Source organism: Eleutherodactylus coqui, chromosome 6 (assembly GCF_035609145.1).
Source record: "Eleutherodactylus coqui strain aEleCoq1 chromosome 6, aEleCoq1.hap1, whole genome shotgun sequence".
In the NCBI taxonomy this organism is placed as follows: domain Eukaryota; kingdom Metazoa; phylum Chordata; class Amphibia; order Anura; family Eleutherodactylidae; genus Eleutherodactylus; species Eleutherodactylus coqui.
In genome coordinates, this window is record NC_089842.1 from 207276425 (window position 1) to 207295991 (window position 19567).

The following is a 19567-nucleotide window of genomic DNA, read 5'->3' on the forward strand; positions in this document are numbered from 1 at the left end:
GGTACAACTCCCTATTGTGAAGTCCCTGTCGACCCACAGCATGGGTGGCTCCCTGGAACCCACTGGCGGTACACAGAAATATCCCATTGCATTGCCCAACACAGCTGAGGTAGTAATGTCGTGCTTAATGCAGGTGGGCTTCGGCCCACACTGCATGCCCCAGTCTGACTGGGGTTCTTTATAAGTGTACAGATGTAGTAAAAACTCCGTGTGCACCTACAGCATGGGTGGGTGCCAGGAAGCCACCGGCGGTACATAGAAATATCCCATTGCATTGCCCAACACAGCTGAGGTAGTAATGTTGTGCTTAACCCTTTCCAATCCAATTTGTATATGGTTTTCCTAGGGGGCTTACTCTTTTTCTGCTGTTATACAACGGCGCTATATGCTGGCTAAAGCCAGTACTGCATGAGCTGACACGTAGGATAGGCTCCGACAGCAGAGAGGCTGGCAATATACAGTAAGAGAACCCCGACGGACGTCTACCAACAACGGAGCTGTACAGCCTTAAACCCTAATGTCTTCACAGGTCACACAGTGGACTGGAAAGGGTTAATGCAGGTGGGCTTCGGCCCACACTGCATGCCCCAGTCAGACTGGGGTTCTTTACAAGTGGACACATGTAGGTTTAACTCCCTGTGGACCCACTGCCTGGGTGGGTGCCAGGAAGCCACCGGCGGTACATAGAAATATCCCATTGCATTGCCCAACACAGCTGAGGTAGTAATGTCGTGCGTAATACAGGTGGGCTTCGGCCCACACTGCATGCCCCAGTCAGACGGGTTCTTTAGAAGTGTACAGAAGTATTAAAAACTCAGTGTGCACCTACAGCATGGGTGGCTCCCTGGAACCCACCGGCGGTACACAAAAATATCCCATTGCATTGCCCAACACAGCTGAGGTAGTAATGTCGTGCGTAATGCAGGTGGGCTTCGGCCCACACTGCATGCCCCAGTCAGACTGGGGTTCTTTACAAGTGGACACATGTAGGTTTAACTCCCTGTGGACCCACTGCCTGGGTGGGTGCCAGGAAGCCACCGGCGGTACATAGAAATATCCCATTGCATTGCCCAACACAGCTGAGGTAGTAATGTCGTGCGTAATACAGGTGGGCTTCGGCCCACACTGCATGCCCCAGTCAGACGGGTTCTTTAGAAGTGTACAGAAGTATTAAAAACTCAGTGTGCACCTACAGCATGGGTGGCTCCCTGGAACCCACCGGCGGTACACAAAAATATCCCATTGCACTGCCCATCACAGCTGAGGTAGTAATGTCGTGCTTAATGCAGGTGGGCTTCGGCCCACACTGCATGCCCCAGTCAGACTGGGATTCTTTACAAGTGGACACATGTAGGTTTAACTCCCTGTGGACCCACTGCCTGGGTGGGTGCCAGGAAGCCACCGGCGGTACATAGAAATATCCCATTGCATTGCCCAACACAGCTGAGGTAACGTCAGCTGTAATGCAGGTGGGCTAAAAATTAATTTGATTACACTGTAGGCGAGGGCCCACAAAAATTGCTGTATCAACAGTACTAATGTACATCCCAAAAATTGGCCATGGCCAGCCAAGAGGGCAGGTGAAACCCATTAATCGCTTTGGTTAATGTGGCTTAAGTGGTAACTAGGCCTGGAGGCAGCCCAGTGTAACGAAAAATTGGTTCAAGTTAAAGTTCCAATGCTTTTAAGCGCATTGAAACTTATAAAAATTGTTCAGAAAAATTATTTGAGTGAGCCTTGTGGCCCTAAGAAAAATTGCCCGTTCAGCGTGATTACGTGAGGTTTCAGGAGGAGGAGCAGGAGGAGGAGGAGGAGGAATATTAGACACAGATTGATGAAGCAGAAATGTCCCCGTTTTGGATGGTGAGAGAGAACGTAGCTTCCATCCGCGGGTGCAGCCTACGTATTGCTTACGTATCGCTGCTGTCCGCTGGTGGAGAACAGAAGTCTGGCGAAATCCAGCCTTTGTTCATCTTGATGAGTGTTAGCCTGTCGGCACTGTCGGTTGACAAGCGGCTACGCTTATCTGTGATGATTCCCCCAGCCGCACTAAACACCCTCTCCGACAACACGCTAGCCGCAGGACAAGCAAGCACCTCAAGGGCATACAGGGCTAGTTCAGGCCACGTGTCCAGCTTCGACACCCAGTAGTTGTAGGGGGCAGAGGCGTCACCAAGGATGGTCGTGCGATCCGCTACGTACTCCCTCACCATCCTTTTGCAGTGCTCCCGCCGACTCAGCCGTGACTGGGGAGCGGTGACACAGTCTTGGTGGGGAGCCATAAAGCTGGCCAGGCCCTTAAAGACTGTTGCACTGCCTGGGATGTACATGCTGCTCGATCTACGCACATCCCCTGCAACATGGCCCTCGGAACTGCGCCTTCTGCCACTAGTGCTGTCGGCTGGGAATTTTACCATCAGCTTGTCCGCAAGGGTCCTGTGGTATAGCAACACTCTCGAACCCCTTTCCTCTTCGGGAATCAGAGTGGGCAGGTTCTCCTTATACCGTGGATCGAGCAGTGTGTACACCCAGTAATCCGTAGTGGCCAGAATGCGTGCAACGCGAGGGTCACGAGAAAGGCATCCTAACATGAAGTCAGCCATGTGTGCCAGGGTACCTGTACGCAACACATGGCTGTCTTCACTAGGAAGATCACTTTCAGGATCCTCCTCCTCCTCCTCCTCCTCAGGCCATACACGCTGAAAGGATGACAGGCAATCAGCCGGTGTACCGTCAGCAGCGGGCCAAGCTGTCTCTTCCCCCTCCTCCTCATCCTCCTCATGCTCCTCCTCCTCCTCCTGTACGCGCTGAGAAATAGACAGGAGGGTGCCCTGACTATCCAGCGGCATACTGTCTTCCCCCGCCCCCGTTTCCGAGCGCAAAGCAGCTGCCTTTATGGTTTGCAGGGAATTTCTCAAGATGCATAGCAGAGGAATGGTGACGCTAATGATTGTAGCATCGCCGCTCACCACCTGGGTAGACTCCTCAAAATTACCAAGGACATGGCAGATGTCTGCCAACCAGGCCCACTCTTCTGAAAGGAATTGAGGAGGCTGACTCCCACTGCGCCGCCCATGTTGGAGTTGGTATTCGACTATAGCTCTACGCTGTTCATAGAGCCTGGCCAACATGTGGAGCGTAGAGTTCCACCGTGTGGGCACGTCGCACAGCAGTCGGTGCACTGGCAGCTTAAAGTGATGTTGCAGGGTGCGCAGGGTGGCAGCGTCCGTGTGGGACTTGCGGAAATGTGCGCAGAGCCGGCGCGCCTTTACGAGCAGGTCTGACAAGCGTGGGTAGCTTTTCAGAAACCGCTGAACCACCAAATTAAAGACGTGGGCCAGGCATGGCACGTGCGTGAGGCTGCCGAGCTGCAGAGCCGCCACCAGGTTACGGCCGTTGTCACACACGACCATGCCCGGTTGGAGGCTCAGTGGCGCAAGCCAGCGGTCGGTCTGCTGTGTCAGACCCTGCAGCAGTTCGTGGGCCGTGTGCCTCTTATCGCCTAAGCTGAGTAGTTTCAGCACGGCCTGCTGACGCTTGCCCACCGCTGTGCTGCCACACCGCGCGACACCGACTGCTGGCGACATGCTGCTGCTAACACATCTTGATTGTGAGACAGAGGAGGAGGAGGAGGAGGAGGGTGCTTTAGTGGAGGAAGCATACACCTCCGCAGATACCAGCACCGAGCTGGGGCCCGCAATTCTGGGGGTGGGTAGGACGTGAGCGGTCCCAGGCTCTGACTCTGTCCCAGCCTCCACTAAATTCACCCAATGTGCCGTCAGGGAGATGTAGTGGCCCTGCCCGCCTGTGCTTGTCCACGTGTCCGTAGTTAAGTGGACCGTGGCAGTAACCGCGTTGGTGAGGGCGCGCACAATGTTGCGGGAGACGTGGTCGTGCAGGGCTGGGACGGCACATCGGGAAAAGTAGTGGCGACTGGGAACTGAGTAGCGCGGGGCCGCCGCCTCCATGATACTTTTGAAGGACTCCGTTTCCACAACCCTATACGGCAGCATCTCAAGGCTGATGAATTTTGCGATGCGGACGGTTAACGTTTGAGCGTGCGGGTGCGTGGCGGCGTACTTGCGCTTGTGCTCGAACACTTGCGCAAGCGACGGCTGAACGGTGCGCTGAACTACACTGCTGGATGGGGCCGAGGACAGCGGAGATGAGGGTGTGGGTGCAGGCCATGAGGCGGTAGTGCCTGTGTCCTGAGAGGGGGGTTGCATCTCAGTGGCAGGTTGGGGCACAGGGGGAGAGGCAGGGGTGCAAACCGGAGGCGGTGAACGGCCTTTGTCCCACCTTGCGGGGTGCTTGGCCATCATATGTCTGCGCATGGTGGTGGTGGTGAGGCTGTTGGTGTTGGCTCCCCGGCTGAGCTTTGCGCGACAAAGGTTGCACACCACTGTTCGTCGGTCGTCAGGCGTCTCTGTGAAAAACTGCCAGACCTTAGAGCACCTCGGCCTCCGCAGGGTGGCATGGCGCGAGGGGGCGCTTTGGGAAACACTTGGTGGATTATTCGGTCTGGCCCTGCCTCTACCCCTGGCCACTGCACTGCCTCTTGCAACCTGCCCTGCTGATGCCCTTGACTCCCCCTCTGAAGACCTGTCCTCCTGAGTAAGCGTTGCACACCAGGTGGGGTCAGTCACCTCATCGTCCTGCTGCTCTTCCTCCGAATCCTCTGTGCGCTGCTCCCTGGGACTTACTGCCCTTACTACTACCTCACTGATAGACAACTGTGTCTGATCGTCATCGTCCTCCTCACCCACAGAAAGTTGTTGAGACAGTTGGCGGAAGTCCCCAGCCTCTTCCCCCGGACCCCGGGAACTTTCGAATGGTTGGGCATCAGTGACGATAAACTCCTCTGGTGGGAGAGGAACCGCTGCTGCCCAATCTAAGCAGGGGCCCGAGAACAGTTCCTGGGAGTGTTCCCGCTCCTGAGCAGGTGTCATTGTAGTGGAGTGAGGAGGCTGGGAGGAAGGAGGAGCAGCAGACAGAGGATTCGGATTGGCAGCAGTGGACGGCGCAGAACTGCGGGTAGACGATAGGTTGCTCGAAGCACTTTCTGCCATCCAGGACAGGACCTGCTCACACTGCTCATTTTCTAATAACCGTCTCCCGCGTGGACCCATTAATTGGGCGATGAATGTGGGGACGCCAGAAACGTGCCTCTCTCCTAATCGCGCAGCAGTCGGCTGCGACACACCTGGATCAGGAGCTTGGCCTGTGCCCACACCCTGACTTGGCCCTCCGCGTCCTCGGCCGCGTCCACGTCCTCTAGGCCTACCCCTACCCCTCAGCATGCTGTATTACCAGTGATTTGATTTCACAGGCAGGAAATAAATTGGCGCAAGACTGCAGGCCAAATATAATTTTTGCCCTTTTTGGAAAACGAAAGGCCCCACTGCCTCTAGTGAATGAATTATCTAAGTTTAATAACTGTGCTGTGTCCCTGCTTATGTGTCACAGAACGTGAGGGTAGCAGAGTTATTAACTGTGGCAGAGCAGGTATTTTTTTTCCCAATTAAGGAAAGCAAATGGCGAACCCAGCAGTAAAGCGTAGCTGGGTGCGTATGATTTAGCAATGTTTTTCACGCAGCTCACACGTCTCCACAGGCGTAAGGACGGACACAGGCTGGACAAATAGATTTGTTTTCAGTTTTTTCCCACCAACAGGCAGCACTGCGTATATTCAATGAACCTGAGAAGTTTAATAACTGTGCTGTGTCCCTGCTTATGTGTCACAGAACGTGAGGGTAGCAGAGTTATTAACTGTGGCAGAGCAGGTATTTTTTTTCCCAATTAAGGAAAGCAAATGGCGAACCCAGCAGTAAAGCGTAGCTGGGTGCGTATGATTTAGCAATGTTTTTCACGCAGCTCACACGTCTCCACAGGCGTAAGGACGGACACAGGCTGGACAAATAGATTTGTTTTCAGTTTTTTCCCACCAACAGGCAGCACTGCGTATATTCAATGAACCTGAGAAGTTTAATAACTGTGCTGTGTCCCTGCTTATGTGTCACAGAACGTGAGGGTAGCAGAGTTATTAACTGTGGCAGAGCAGGTATTTTTTTTCCCAATTAAGGAAAGCAAATGGCGAACCCAGCAGTAAAGCGTAGCTGGCTGCGTATGATTTAGCAATGTTTTTCACGCAGCTCACACGTCTCCACAGGCGTAAGGACGGACAGAGGCTGGACAAATAGATTTGTTTTCAGTTTTTTCCCACCAACAGGCAGCACTGCGTATATTCAATGAACCTGAGAAGTTTAATAACTGTGCTGTGTCCCTGCTTATGTGTCACAGAACGTGAGGGTAGCAGAGTTATTATAACTCTTGGAGAGCAGGTATTTTTTTTCCCAATTAAGGAAAGCAAATGGCGAACCCAGCAGTAAAGCGTAGCTGGCTGCGTATGATTTAGCAATGTTTTTCACGCAGCTCACACGTCTCCACAGGCGTAAGGACGGACAGAGGCTGGACAAATAGATTTGTTTTCAGTTTTTTCCCACCAACAGGCAGCACTGCGTATATTCAATGAACCTGAGAAGTTTAATAACTGTGCTGTGTCCCTGCTTATGTGTCACAGAACGTGAGGGTAGCAGAGTTATTAACTGTGGCAGAGCAGGTATTTTTTTTCCCAATTAAGGAAAGCAAATGGCGAACCCAGCAGTAAAGCGTAGCTGGGTGCGTATGATTTAGCAATGTGTTTCACGCAGCTCACACGTCTCCACAGGCGTAAGGACGGACACAGGCTGGACAAATAGATTTGTTTTCAGTTTTTTCCCACCAACAGGCAGCACTGCGTATATTCAATGAACCTGAGAAGTTTAATAACTGTGCTGTGTCCCTGCTTATGTGTCACAGAACGTGAGGGTAGCAGAGTTATTAACTGTGGCAGAGCAGGTATTTTTTTTCCCAATTAAGGAAAGCAAATGGCGAACCCAGCAGTAAAGCGTAGCTGGCTGCGTATGATTTAGCAATGTTTTTCACGCAGCTCACACGTCTCCACAGGCGTAAGGACGGACAGAGGCTGGACAAATAGATTTGTTTTCAGTTTTTTCCCACCAACAGGCAGCACTGCGTATATTCAATGAACCTGAGAAGTTTAATAACTGTGCTGTGTCCCTGCTTATGTGTCACAGAACGTGAGGGTAGCAGAGTTATTATAACTCTTGGAGAGCAGGTATTTTTTTTCCCAATTAAGGAAAGCAAATGGCGAACCCAGCAGTAAAGCGTAGCTGGCTGCGTATGATTTAGCAATGTTTTTCACGCAGCTCACACGTCTCCACAGGCGTAAGGACGGACAGAGGCTGGACAAATAGATTTGTTTTCAGTTTTTTCCCACCAACAGGCAGCACTGCGTATATTCAATGAACCTGAGAAGTTTAATAACTGTGCTGTGTCCCTGCTTATGTGTCACAGAACGTGAGGGTAGCAGAGTTATTATAACTCTTGGAGAGCAGGTATTTTTTTTCCCAATTAAGGAAAGCAAATGGCGAACCCAGCAGTAAAGCGTAGCTGGCTGCGTATGATTTAGCAATGTTTTTCACGCAGCTCACACGTGTCCACCGCCCGTTAGGACGGACAGAGGCTGGACAAATAGATTTTTTTCAGTTTTTTCCCACCAACAGGCAGCACTGCGTATATTCTATGAATAATAACTGTGTTGTGGCCCTGCCTATACAATTCTTTCCCTGCAGTATCAATGGAGGGTGGAATGCTCTGCAGAGGCGATTTTGAGAAGCCCAAAAAAAATGCAGCACAGCTAACAGCAGCCTGGACAGTACTGCACACGGATAAATATGGCCCTAGAAAGGACCGTTGAGGTTCTTGAAGGCTACACTCACTCCTAACACTCTCCCTGCCTATGCAGCACTTCTGTCCCTAATGCCAGGTGCAACGCTCTGCAGAGCCGATTTTGAGAAGAAAAAAAAATCCCACTGCTAACAGCAGCCAACACACAGCTATCAGTGGCCCTAATAAGGACCTTTGGGGGTCTTGAAGCCTACACTAACTACCAATTCTTTCCCTACAGCAGCTCCGGTACAAACAGCACTGTCCCTCATCTAACTCACACCGCATCTGAGGCGAGCCGCGGGAGGGGCCGACTTTTATATTAGGCGAACACCTGATCTCGCCAGCCACTCACAGCAGGGGGGTGGTATAGGGCTTAAACGTTGCAGGGGGAAGTTGTAATGCCTTCCCTGTCTTTCAATTGGCCAGAAAAGCGCGCTAACGTCTCAGGGAAGGAAGTGAAAGTAACCAGAACACCGCATGGTGTTCGTCACGAATAACGAACATCCCGAACACCCTAATATTCGCACGAATATCAAGCTCGGACGAACGCGTTCGCTCATCTCTAGTAGTTTCCCTTGAGTGTAAAATGGGTTATTATTGGGGCATGGTCCGACCACGTAGTGGTGCCAATCTCTGATTTGGATACCAGTGTGAGAAGAGTTCTATCTACTAAACACAAGTCTGTTCGGGAGAAAGTTCTGTGTCTTGGTGAGTAATGAGAGAATTCGCTAGCAGAGGAATTAATACAACGATACGTGTCATATAGAGCCAATTTGTGCAACCATTCTCCCAAGGTGATCCCTTTTTTATACCTTTGATTAGTAGTGTCTACTCTTCCGTCCGGGAATAAATTAAAGTCGCCGCACATTAATATTAGGCCTTTTGCTACTTGATTTTTATTTTTTTTTTAGTTTGTTTAAGAAATTGATTTGTTTTGAATTTTGGGCATACACATTGATTATAGTAATTAGAGTGTTGTTGAGCATACCCACCAAAATTATGTATCGACCCCTGGAATCACATATTTGTTTATATATAGCAAAAGTAACGTCTCTGAAAGCAATCAATACCCCTGCCTATTTCTTGGGGGCACAAGCAAAAACAATTTGTTGGAATTTCTTGTGCGACATACGTTTACTATCCGGATCAAGTAAATGAGTCTCTTGGATACATACAACATCTGCGCTGTACGGGGCCGCCTCTTTCCATACAGAGCGTCTTTTATATGGAGAGTTCAAGCCGTTGGCGTTTAAGGACAAAACTTTCAAAGCCATCTCGGTGGTGTTCCTAGATAGCTCTGGAGGCATGGAGCACTGTAGATAAAGGAGATGCCTGTGGAAACAAAACAACAAACAAAACAAGCACAAAACATTTGCATAGTTATACTCAGAAGAAGAGATAAGCCGTAGCTAAGAAAAGACTTATAAAGAAAGAAAACAACAAAAAATATAAATGCAGCATAGCAAGACAACGCTTGCATGGTCATTTGGGGGAAAGAAGTCTGACTTGGACGGGCAGGCACTCATTCCGTATTAGGCTTAAAACAGCACAGAGAAGAGATTGAAGATAAATGGATCATTCACTCTGGGATGGAATCTTTGTGAGAGGCATTTCGTTGACGGTTCTTGTTACCAACAGATGTGTGGGAGCGCGGAATGTCTTGTATTGGTATTCCCCAGGCTTTAAGGGCACACTTAGGCACCTCTGGGTTGTGGAAGATGTGGGTTACATTATCCTAAGAGGTGATGATTTTAGTAGGAAACCTCCATCTGTATAACATGCCCACATTCCTCCGGGCTGCGGTCACACCTGTGAAGCCCCTCCTCGCCTCCATAGTTGCTTGCGAGAGATCTATGAAAAGGCGGATATCTGTATATGGACTTGGCAGAGATGACGTTTTCCTGGCCACATTTATCAAAGCCTCTTTTGTGCGAAAGTAATGAATACGGACAATAATGTCTCTAGGGACATCTGCCTTGAGAAATTTTGGTCTTGGTAATGTGTGCTCTGCCTATCATTAATTCTTGTTCGGGTATGTTAGGGAGGAGCTTTTTCAAAAAGTGAGCAATGGGGGGCGTGGCCTGGATGGAGAGCTGGCTGGTCGCATCTTAACTTAGCTCCCGTCCAAACCTGTCTAGCGACTATAAATCCAGACATCTATTCAGCTTAAAACACTCAAAAACCTCTCCTGAGAACGTCCAGCATCAGGGAACATGCCTAGAAGATCAAAAAAGCTGTCACCAAAGAAGCTAACAGACTTCTATGCCACGAGAAGCCGAGAAGAGGATCCCAAAGATGGCGACTCCGGACTCCCGCGCTCGGCAACAAGCAAGAAACACTCTTCCCCCAAGTCGGCTCTGACAGAGGAGAACAGCGGAGGTGAAACCCTGCCCGCAATCCCAGCTGATAAAAGAAAGCCTTCCCCTGCTGTGCCAAACGCGGACCCTCCGGGAAACAATAAAGAAGAGTCCTTGCCTGACCGCTCAAGCCGCGAACCGCGGTGCTTGCATCCCGACATGTCTCATCTCTTACCGGAGAGTCCTCCTGCCGCTGACAGTGGGATCCGTCTGAAAGAGGGACTCGGAGCGCCCGCCGCTACTCCAGAGATGGCTGCGGAGCCGCCGATGGCTCATCGGGACATCGCAAGTGCTGTAAGTGAGAGAAGCGCTCGCTGCGGCTCTCCCTACCTTCTGAGTGCGGCGACATACTCATCTCCTCCACGGCTTCCCGGACCTGCCGCTGGAAATCAAGACCAGACCCAGAACTTGCAGGTGGGTGAACGGGGTCTCCCAGGGCTTGCTCCAAATGAGAGCATTCTTCACCGGGCAGCGGCAGCCATAAACTTAAAGGGGCAGTCCCCCCCACCCCACACAGCCCATTCTCCCAGCGGAGCTCCACATTGCAGAGCACTGCAGACTGTTCTGCTGGGAGACTACCAAGAATCCACAACAGCCAACCTAAACAAAAGGGAGGCAGGGGCCCTGCACAATACAAGTCACGACCTACAGTACAATGCAGGAAATGCCACCAACCTGCTGACACCCCAGGGGAGTTCTGGGGACAGGGCAGTCAGCCCACCAGATGCAAGTTCTCCCCCACCCTCCCCCCCTACGGAAAGTCCACCGTTATGCAACCCTACTAAAACAGTCCAAAGCCTTCCGGGCTGGACCCATGCAGGATCCTCCGATCCCTCCCAGGCGGCCGCAGGGCCTACAAACAACAAAAGAGCACTACAAAAGCCCCCACCAATCCCAGAAATGTTGCATAACAACAAATCAAACGACGCCAGTCCACTAAAGCAACGTTCACGCTACTCTAACGATTCAGAGTCAGTTTCTGAAATGTTACTAGAAGACATACCGGCTCACAACTCTGCAGCTTCAGAAAGATTCATGAAAGAAGCAATGCTGGCTCTGCAATCCTCTATAAAAAGAGACATTGCTATAAGCCTTGCAGGCATAAATGCGACAGTTGAAGAACTGGGAGCTCGCGTGGACCATACAGAGCGTAAAATGGGAGACTTTGCCTCGGCCCATAACACACTGGTGGATTCACATAACACTCTGGAAGAAGAGGTGGAATCCCTGCGCAACAAATTAGCAGATATTGAAGATAGAAATCGCCGGAATAATATCAAATTCAGAGGTATTCCAGAATCGACTCCTCCCTCCGAGCTCATTTCCTTTCTCCAAAGCTTAATCCGAGCGGTCATTCCACAGTGCTCCCCAGTTGACCTCACTATCAACAGGGCCCATAGACTTCCTAGAGCCCAATCTATCCCGTCCTCTCTCCCCCGAGATACGATTGCTCGGATACATTTCTTTCATATCAAAGAACAACTCATGAAAGCTTCAAGACAACTAACCAAGCTCCCAGCTCCTTTCCAGGACATTTCACTTTATGCAGACCTCTCACAAATCACAATATTAGCAAGAAAGAAACTCAACCCCATAACCTCAGTCTTAAGAAATCACAATATAAGATACAAATGGGGCTTTCCAACTAAGATCATCATTGTAAAAAATGGGAGAACCCATGTAATCTCTACCCTGGATAAAGGCATGGATCTTCTGAAAGAATGGAACATTCCTTGCTCATCACGGCCGAACCAAGGTCAATCTAAGAACAACAACTCTTCTCCCAAGATTGTGCAGGAATGGAGAGAAGCAACCTAGAAGCCTCAACTTGCTGAAAACTGGACCCTGAGTACAGGTTTTGTCACATTTATTGCAGATATTCCCCGAGTCTGCGCAGTTTCAACCTACTGCACGTTTATGCTTTTGTTTTTCTTTACAAATGTTTTAATGTTTTTTATCCCCTACAAGGTACTTAACTTTTGCTGTCCTGTGAATTGTATACCACTGACAAAAATTAATATTTCCCGCTGTTTTGGAGTTGCTTGGTGCTGGGATGTGGCTCCCTCGATGCAGACCATTGATAATCTAAATGGCGTTAAAAATTTTGTCTCTTAACGCAAGAGGTCTGAACAGCCCCTTTAAAAGATCCCTCTTGTGGAAGGAAATTAAAAGATCCAAAGCAGAGGTGGTTTGCATCCAGGAAACCCATTTTCAAAAATCTGACACTAATAGATTGAATAACAAGGACTTTCCTCATATTTTCTATGCAAACGGACCAAAGAAAAAAGCAGGAGTCCTTATTGCAATCAAAACAACCGTTGACTTTCAGCTTGTTCAAGAGGTCCTAGACGAGAGAGGTAGATTCGCCGCTTTGATATGCAAGATTAATAATGTGACATTCACTATAGTGAGCGTGTACGCGCCCAACACTGCACAGGTGGCCTTCTTAAATTCTGTCCTTAAACAGATCTCACAAATAGTGAAAGGCAAACTTGTCTTGTGCGGTGATTTTAACATCATCCACAGTCCAGACTTGGACTCCACGTCTAAAAGCGACAGGTCTCCCGCTTATCTCTCACAGTGGCTCCGCAAGGAGGACCTATACGATGTGTGGCGATGCAAACATGCGTCTGAAAAAGATTTCACGTTCTTCTCACACAGACATAATACCTACTCCCGCATCGACATGTTTTTAACAACCAAATGGCTTTTGCCTCTGGTTGAAAGGTGCGAGATAGGAGTTATTTCCTGGTCTGACCACGCCCCAATTACCATGACTCTTCGCTTGTCCCCCCCAACCAAAAATACTTTCATTTGGAGAAACAACATTCACGTAATGTCCTTAAAAGACAACATCTCAACAACTGAAAAGTTGCTTTCTGAATTCTTTGCCTTAAACGCCCTTCCCTCCACCAACCCAGCCACTCTATGGAATACACACAAGGCATACATAAGAGGCCTTCTCATCCAGCAAACGGCCCATTACAACAAACAGCGCAACGCTAGGACAAATGACCTACTAACTAAGATATCAACTCTAGCCGAAATTCACAAAACAGACCCTTCCCTGACAAATTTACTCTCACTATTAAAAATAAGAACAGAACTGCAAGCCCATCTAGCAATAGACTACGAGAAACACATAAAAAGACTCAAAATGCAACACTACTACATGCATAACAAGGCAAGCAAATTAATGGCCAACAAGGTTAAAGCAATGAATGCAAACGCAAGAATCCCCTTCCTAATATCCCAGACAACTAAAAACAAAGTCTATAGCCCACAAGAAATTGCCGACGAGTTTAGTAACTATTACAAAACGCTATACAACCTAAACAAAGACAATGACTCCCCCCAGCCCAATGAGGAATCAACAACTCATTTCTTTCTACACTCTCTCTACCATCCCTTTCACAAAAACAAACTCAACAACTAAATCTCCCTATTACAACCCAAGAAATTGACCAAACTATCTGTTCCCTTAAAAAGGGTAAATCTCCAGGGCCGGACGGATATTCCAATGAATATCTTAAAATATTTAAACCGACCCTACTCCCACATATATGCAATTTCTTCAATAACATAATGTCAACAGGCTCAATCCCCCCGGAGAACTTAAGGGCAACAATAGTTACCATTCCCAAGGAAGGGAAACCCCCCGAGACCCCAAGCAACTTTCGCCCCATCTCTCTCCTCAACTCAGATATCAAATTATATGCAAAAATAATTGCTAACAGGCTTCTTCCCATTTTACCCCAACTTATCAAAAACGACCAAGTAGGATTTACAAGGGGACGCCAGGCTCCAGATGGAACAAGACGACTGATTGATCTGATCGCCAAAATTGGCCAAACGCGAATGCCTTCTCTGCTCCTTGCTCTGGATGCGGATAAGGCATTTGACAGGGTGCACTGGGGATTTATGTGCCGCACGCTAGAAAAATTTGGCCTTTCAGGGCCGATTCTGTCAGCCGTGTTGGCTCTTTATTCCGCTCCCTCAGCCTCCGTGCTATCGAACGGGGTCCTATCTGAGCCATTTCAGATTACAAATGGCACACACCAAGGGTGCCCTCTTTCCCCTCTGGTTTTCTCAATGCTGATAGAACCACTAGCGGAGGCAATTCGGATAAACCCACAAATAGAAGGCATCCCCATAGGAACAAGTTCTCATAAAATCAACCTTTTTGCCGACGATGTGATCCTAACTTTGACAAACCCAAAAACGTCACTGCCCCAGGTCTTGTCCACCCTGCAACTATTTGGCTCTGTTTCCCTCTACAAGGTGAACCCCACCAAATCACAAATGATGGGCATTAATCTAACTAGGCGGGAAGAAAACTTCCTAAAATCTTCATTCCCATTTCAGTGGTGCCCTAACTCTCTCCCCTACTTAGGAATCGCCCTAACTCCCTCAACTGACGACCTACCAACAGCAGACCTTGAAGACCTCAATTCAAAAAGAACTAGATCGCCTCTCCACATACGAGCCCAGTTGGATGGGCAGGGTGATACTGTTCAAAATGATTATACTTCCTCGAATTTTGTACTACTTTAGGACTATTGCGGTACCCATCCCGGACTCCATTCTTGCCCTATTTCACCAGCAAATGTGCAAATTCATATGGAGAGGGGCAAAACCCAGAGTGGCATTCTCTATCCTAAATAGGCCTCTGAGATTCGGAGGACTGGGTATTCCCAACCTCCGAAATTACCATAAAACCTTTTTAATCGACCAGACCAGACACTGGTGTAATACGGAGACAGACAAAAAATGGGCGACTATTGAATCAACCACAACAGGAGCTCCCAACTGGAAGGCCTTCCTCTTGGCCAACTCAATGCAACCACAAAGTGACCCACAACTCCTTCCGCCAGTGAAGGCCTCCCTACACGCATGGCATACAATAGGCGATGATAGAAACGCAGAACAAGGCACAACAAAAATTCCTCTCCCACTTCACACTCTAAGTCACTTAGTCCCTGATCTCTCCTTGCACAACTGGCCACATAAAGCATCCATGACTATTTCGGACCTTTTCCAGGGTAGCAACTTACTCGACTTTCGACAGATACAGGAAAAATATGCAGTTCCCCCCTCAGAACATTATACATACCTCCGTATCTGCAATTACTTAAAAGCTCATAAAGCTACCTCCATAACCCTCCCAGACCCTCTCAACGACCTGCTAAATGCAAAAATAGCAACACATAAAAAACTAACAAAAACTATCTATAATTGTCTCTCTGGCATCCAATTTTTTAAGAAAACGATAAATTTCCTTAACTGGGAAAAAGACTTGAACAAGAAATTCTCTCAAAACATGTGGTGCGATGCCCTTAAATGGGCCCATAAATCTTCCGCTTGTGCCTCTCACTGGGAACAATACCAAAAACTTATAACCAGATGGTATTGCACTCCACTAAGATTGGCACAGATGAAAAAAGACATATCACCTCTTTGCTGGAGAGGCTGTGGGGGAACCGGATCTTTACTCCACATATTCTGGTCCTGCCCCCGCATACGCCAATACTGGACTAAAGTATCACAATTTATCTCTAACCTCCTACACATACCAATCAAACTAGAACCTGAACTTGCCTTGCTTCTAGTAGGTATAGGAAACGTACATAGGAACCACAGAGTAATAATTTCTCATATATTACATTCATCGCGGGGCCTCATAGCGAGAAATTGGAGATCCAAACACATTCCATCTATCGAAGAAATGCAAGATACGGTGTCATTAAACTGTGTAAATGAGAGAATGATAGCTCATCAGAGAGACACTCTACCCCAGTTTCGCAAAAACTGGTTAATATGGACTCAAGCAATGAAAATGCCTATGGGCTATGACTAGTCCGGTACCAACCCCCCCCCCCCCCTTCCATTAAACACATCAAATGGCCTAGGGAGACGTGAACCGTCTCATCCCCTACTATAGATCCTATATTTCCGCTGAGTCGGCGAGAATAGAGATTCCATAAGAACAGCACTCATACCTACAATGTTATTGATCTAAAGTACCTTAAAGTTAAGATTAAGTTTACTCCCTATTTTCCCCTCCTCCCCTGCTGTTTCCCCGCAACTTTCCTTTCTCCCCTCCCAGGAATAAAGTTGTAATATGCTACACTGTAAAATATTGATGGCGAATTTAACACTTAAAGGGGTTGTCCCGCGCCGAAACGGGTTTTTTTTTTTTTCAACCCCCCCCCCGTTCGGCGCGAGACAACCCCGATGCAGGGACGTACAGAAAGCTTACCGGAGCGCTTACCTTAATCCCCGCGCTCCGGTGACTTCTATACTTACCTGTGAAGATGGCCGCCGGGATCCTCTGCCTCCGTGGACCGCAGCTCTTCTGTGCGGTCCATTGCCGATTCCAGCCTCCTGATTGGCTGGAATCGGCACGTGACGGGGCGGAGCTACACGGAGCTACACGGAGCCCCATAGAGAACAGGAGAAGACCTGGACTGCGCAAGCGCGGCTAATTTGGCCATCGGAGGGCGAAAATTAGTCGACACCATGGAGACGAGGACGCCAGCAACGGAGCAGGTAAGTAAAAAACTTTTTATAACTTCTGTATGGCTCATAATTAATGCACAATGTACATTACAAAGTGCATTAATATGGCCATACAGAAGTGTATAGACCCACTTGCTGCCGCGGGACAACCCCTTTAATTCTTGTACTTGTTGTATGAATCAAATGCCAATAAAAATTCCTTGATTTAAAAAAAAGTGAGCAATGTAATTCGGAATATCAGCATTGGAGACTTTTTCAGAGACGCCACGAATTCTTATGTTATTGCGTCTATTTCTGTCCTCAAGGTTAGATAATTTGCTTTGCAGTTTGGATACTTTTTCCTCAAGGTCGTAGTGGGCATCAATTAATGAATTATGAGATTTGACCACTTCCTCCAACTTATTTTCTGTTTTATCCAATCTATTTTTGACTACTAGGACTGTTGTGTTAACCCTGGAAGACAGGGATTTAATGTCAGCTTGTATGGTGTCCCTGAGTGCCATCACTATTTCTTTTATGTAGAGCTCAGTAGCTGGTTTATTAGAAGCTGAGAGCTGATCTATTCCTCTTTCACCAGCTCTCTCAGGCATTCCCCCAGCACAATCATCTGTGGATTCTGTGTGAGACAGTTTCTGCCTCTGCTGATCTGTGCTGCTGGTGGGTTAGGGGCAGCTCTGCAATAATGCTGTCGGCACCATCTTAGGGAGTTCCTTGCCCAGCTCCCTCTCCTCCACTGACCTCTTATCAGCTGTGGATTCCTTCTCCTGCTGGGTGCTGTCCTTGGTACCAGAGGCTCTGTCAGAGTCATTATCTCCCCTCACCTTCTCTGGCAGTATTTTCTGTAAGCCACCCTGCACCTTCTCCACGATGTCGGGAGGGAGAGAAGCACCTGCGCCCATTGCTGCAGGGGTCCCGAGCGCCTCAAAGAATGCCTCCAATCTCGTGGGGACTCACTTGGATGCTCTTCTCCTGGACATCACTGCAACCAAGGCTTGTTCACAGAGCTTTGGATTGCTTTTTCTATTTTTTGCTGGTGGCTTTGAGTTGCTTATGAGTGCCCTGCCGAGCGGAGATTAGACAACAGCAGCCATCTTGGTGACTTTTCAGCATTTTGAGGAACACTTTGTTTTCCTACACCAAACCAAGATTGGAAAGGGGTATAGGAGTCAGAATGATAGATACCCCCACAAGTGACCCCATTTTAAAAACTAAACCCCTTAACGTATTCACTGAGGGGTGTCATGAGTATTTTAACCCCACAGTTTTTTTTCAGGAGTCAATGCAATTTAAAAGAGAAAAACTAAAATTTTATATTTTTGCAAATATGTCATTTTAAAGACAGGACTTTTTTCTATGGTACACATGAAAATGAGGATTTGCACCCCAAAATGGATACCCCTGTTTGTCCTGTGCTCAAAAACTTACCCATTGCGGCCCTAGTATTACGTCTGTATGCACAATGGGGTCCAAAATGAAAGGAGCTTCAGAACAGAAATTTTGCTTGAAGGAGATTTAGGCCCTATTGCACACTTGTAGAGCCCTTCAGTGATCAAAATGATGGAGAACCCCCACAAGTGACCCCATTTTGAAAAGTAGACCCCTTAACAAATTTATCTATGGGTACGATGACTTTTTTAACTTCCCAGTTTTTGAATGAATCTAAGCCAAGCAGACAGAAAAAACTACGATTTTCATTTTTTTGTTAATTCTGTCATTTTAAAAGTTTTTTTTGTACTGCACATATATGAATAAAGACTTGCACCCCAAAATGGGTACCCCTGTTTGTCCTCTGTTCAGCCCCAATTTTCTTAGAGGACGCATAGCTATGCCTATAATGGAGGGAGCACCCGTTTGATTTCAGGGCGCAACTGAATAAATTCCAGGCCCCATTGCACACTAGTAGAGACAATAAACTGCCAAAATAATAAAACGCCCCTCACATGTGACCCAATTTTGACATCAAGACCCCTTAGCTAATTTATCTAGGGGTGTACTGAGCATTCTAACGCCACATTTAAATTTTTTTAATAATTATAATGCGAGTGAAATATAAATGCGATTTAACTTTTTTCACCAAATTTGTCACTTTTAGGACCGTTCTCTTTATTTCAAGCCGGAAAACTGGGGAGACGCACCCCAAATATTATAGCACTAGTTCTTCTGTGTTCAGCAATACCCCCATTGTAGCCCCAATCTTCTTAGAGGGCGCATGGCTAGGCCTATAGTGGAGGGAGCACCCGTTTGATTTCACGGCGCAACTGAATAAATTCCAGGCCCCATTGCACACTAGTAGAGACAATAAACTGCCAAAATAATAAAATGCCCCCCACAAGTGACCCAATTTTGACATCAAGACCCCTTAGCTAATTTATCTAGGGGTGTGCTGAGCATTCTGACGCCACATTTTAATTTTTTTTAATAATTATAATGCGAGTGAAATATAAATGCGATTTCATTTTTTTCACCAAATTTGTCACTTTTAGGACCGTTCTCTTTATTTCAAGCAGGAAAAACTGGAGAGACACACTAATAAAAAATAAAATTGATTCCCTAAAAAGAACCCCCCATGCTCATCCACACCCCCTTTTGGCATTTCTTGTATGTGAAATAAAATTAAGAATGTAAAACGGTATGATAAATTTCAAAGCAGGGGTAATTACAAAGGCCTGCGTGGGATGGACACATGGGGCAATAAAATCGCGTATCCCTCCTCCTCCCTTGTTTGCTGCAGACGCAACACTTTTTTGGGGGGTATTTTTTGCCCTCAGTCTCAGGGATGGGATGCAGAAAATGGCGTTCTATGAGCCTTCGCAATGCATCCTGAGGTGCGGCGGTCTCAAATAAAAAATGCTTTACAAGCTCCTCCTGAAACTGGAGGAAGCTCAGCGTGCTCCCGGATG